We start from the raw sequence: 3,944 nt of genomic DNA on the forward strand, positions 1-3,944 counted from the left end.
TCACTTGGTAGACCAGGCTGGCCTCGAACTCAGAAATCCGCCTGCCTCTGCCTCCCAAGTGCTGGGATTAAAGGCCTGCGCCACCAGGCCCGGCAGCCCTCAATGATTCTTAATGCTATCAAGTTGACAATCAATATTGGCTATCACAACAAACAGGTTTTCAGACTTACAGGAATTGTTTTACAGATCATCCAAAAAATTCTGTTCTTAGGTACCTTTAAATTATTTTTAATCGACCAGTTATTTGCCTAATAGCTTTTCTGATTCTGTAAATTCATCATACAATTTTATTCATATATTGAATCCTATCATGTTTGAAGTCCACAAATTACTTCCAATGGAACCATTAAGTGAACTTTCTCTTTTAATTAGAGAAACTATGTCAAGGTACAGAACTATCATGAAATTGTAAAATCAAACCTAGATTCCAATTAATTTAGAGTTGTAGAGGATTTTTGAAAGTCTTATTTAACTTGACTGCCCTTTTCTGGTGACATTTTATTTTCAGTTCTAAAGCTGTCTGATTTCCAAAATTTACATTTTCCCCATCTGCAGAATATGCAAATGGAAGAGCAAAGTTTAGTTTGTACTTGGACAAGATGTCAACAATTTTTTTTTGCATTGTGCATTCAGCAGGTTCTTTATGCTTTTTGTAGAAAGCAGGATGATCTGGAACTCACTTTTTCCAAATTGTAAAAGTGCCCAAAAGGTCAGAGAAACAGAATCTGACACACAACTTTCCTTTTTTTTTTTTTTTTTTTTTTTTGAGGCAGGGTTTTTCTGTATAGTGCTGGCTGTCCTGGAACTCACTCTGTAGACCAGGCTGGCCTTGAACTCAGAAATCCACCTACCTCTGCCTCCTGAGTGCTGGGATTAAAGGCGTGCGCTGCCACTGCCCAGCTATAACTTTTCATACAGTTGAAAGCATGATCTTCCTTGAAATCTGACAGAACCAGCTGGACACTGGCATAGACCAACACATCTGACACCCTAACTTCCCTTTGTTCACTCACAAGAAATGTAGTTGTGAAGCTTAAATCGGGAAAGGCAACCTTACTCCATTTCCTAAGTATCCAAAGGAACACTACAACAATGCAGGTTTGTTTATACAGTGTGCCTTAGCTAAATTAGTGGCCACCAATTTCCCTTGAACATTAGTGGTTTTAAAGTTTTTAATTTCAGACATCAAATAAATGTAACAGACATTTAACTGATTTGCAAGTATTTGTCAACCACGGTGGAATTTGAAATGCAGTTTCCACGTGTGCTTTCGCATGCCCCCTCTTCCTTGGTAAAATTAAACCATTCAGCATGCTCTACTTTGGTTGTTGAACTCCCTCGTCTAGTTGTATATGTCCTCTCATTTGCTATTAAAATGTGAATATTCCTCCTCCTCCTCCTCCTCCTCCTCCTCCTCCTCCTCCTCCTTTTTTCCTTTTTGAGAATGGGTTTCACTAAGTAGCCCTGGCTGACCTTTAGCTATGCAAACTGTACTGTCTTAGAACTCAGTAAGCTGCCTGCCTCTCCCCTCCAGAGTGCTGAGCTTAAAGGCACATGCCACCAATTCTGGCTCTAAAAGTGTTTCTTTGTAAGTGTTATTACTGATTTAAATTGCATGGATGTGTCTGTCCGTGAGGATGTGCACAGGGGGGCAGGTGCTCACTAAGAGCACGGGTGCCCGATGCCTCGGAAGCTGGAGCTTCAAGCCCTTGGAAGTGACCTGGTCTAGGCGCTCAAGTGAATTCCAGGTCCCTGGAAGTGCGGGATGTGCGCTCGATCACTGAACTATCCAGCCCCTCAAAGAATATTACCTACTACTCTGTGAAGGCATACTTCTCAGCACATATGATCAATAGCCCAACTGATTCTGCCTTTGTATTAGCATTCGTTGTATGAGTTTTCCCCAGAAGTGGCACTCTTCTATCCATCCCAGACAGGATACTCATGACAGCACAACAACAACAAAAATGATTCCACTCAAGTGAAGCACTCCTGAAATGAGTTTTACGGGGCTATGAAGGAGCTCAGATGACTCGAAAGCAACTGCATCATCGAAAAGCCGACCCCAGCATGGGTGAGAGCTCCCGAAGGTGACATTTCTGGACTGCCCTGCCTGCTTGCAGGCAGCTCCATAGAAGTCTCTCCTCCCCGAAGTACAAACCCCTAGGGTGTGGCCTCCTGTCCCACCTTTCTGAGCTTCCTGAGTCTTTTAAGTTTTGTTAGGTCTAGCGTCTTGTGAGCCCCCTTCTTCCAAGCAGGATGGAATGTTTCAATTCAGAGGAAATAGCTTTGGAACAGCTTTCACCTCTGATGACTAACAATAGCATTCACAAGACCGCTATTCAGACAGAAGCAGAGTTGATTGACAGCTGAGTGTGACTTACACCTGGATCATCTACTTTCCATTCATAATAATGTCTTCCCTTGGGGCCTGGAGGAAGACAATCTAATTGGTGAATTAACATATGAATCGATTAGAAAATAACAAGCAGCCTGCGTGCTGTATGCAATTATATGCTAAATTGCTTTGTGTGACTGTTAGTACCACAGGAAGGTACAGGATCCCAAGCCCAGAGTATATGGCAGCAAGCAGTCTTAGACTGGAGAAATGTTTTCAAACATAATAGCTGTCACGTATTGATTTGAGAACTTTAGACCAACAGTATGCTAGGTGGTTAGAATACAAAAAGCTGTAGAATGTGGTGGTCCCTTTTCTCAAACAGACCACTGTCTAGTGGGAGTGGCAGAAGAAATCACTTGTAAGTTCAGTAAAACATGGACAATAATAAGTCTGGGATGGCGACAAACTGGAAAGAAGCCTCACCTAGGCTCTAGGGACACATGGGGTGGCACTTAAACTGAATCTTTTGTTTTGTTTTGTTTTATTTTGTTTTGTTTTGTTCCGAGACAGGGTTTCTCTGTATAGTCCTGGCTGTCCTGGAACTCACTTTGTAGACCAGGCTGGCCTCGAACTCAGAAATTCGCCTGCCTCTGCCTGAGTGCTGGGATTGACTATTTCGCTTACCAGAAAAGCTGGGGGACACTCAGTAACTTGTCCATAGAATAAGGGAAAAATGATTCCAAATCAGTAACTGCAAAGTTAACTCTTCTACGATTCCTTTAGTGTGTATGTGTCCAAGTGTGCAGGCATGCTCACCCACGTGGAAGTCAGAGACCTTGTGAGAATTAGCCCCCATCGAGTAGGTCTGAGGGTAAGCCCAATTCCCCCCAAAACCAAAAGGCGGTCCAACCCTCCAGATATGAGCTCAACTTGGACTATAGGAGGATTTCTGTTGATTAGATAAAAGCCAGTATTCCCCAGGAACTTTTGGTTCCCAGCTGTCGAAAGGAGTCATTTACCTTATCTCTAGCAGAAGGGACATATGGTTACCTGTCACAACTATTAGCATATCAAAGCACATCATAAGATCACAAGTACCTGTTACAAATTTCAAAGTCCCTGCTAGTAGCATCCTAGGCCTTCTCACTCCTCTACCTTAGACTACCTTAGAGCTACTCATTCTTGTAACCCTGCTATTCTCAATACGTTCTCTCTCTCTCTTACAGCTGAGGTTAATCTCTCTCTCTCTCTCTCTCTCTCACACACACACACACACACACACACACACACATCTCCAGTTAAAAACCTGCCTCTTAACTATGCCATGGAGCAGTTGTGTCCTCAGTTTATACAGTACCCTCCTCTTTAATGGATGAGTACTGAGGCATATGCTCAGTCCAAGGGGCTTGGAGATATGTGCTTTTACCCATCTTGTTGGACCCCTAAAACTAACTCTTGTAGCTAATATTTGAGGAGTTCTATGGGACAGAAAATATCAACATTGTTTTTCTTTAAAATAACATTTTTAAAGCTATAACTTATTTTTACTTTTTAAGTGTGTGTGTGTGTGTGTGTGTGTGTGACACACAGGCATGTGAGCATG

Source organism: Mus pahari, chromosome X (assembly GCF_900095145.1).
Source record: "Mus pahari chromosome X, PAHARI_EIJ_v1.1, whole genome shotgun sequence".
Lineage (NCBI taxonomy): Eukaryota > Metazoa > Chordata > Mammalia > Rodentia > Muridae > Mus > Mus pahari.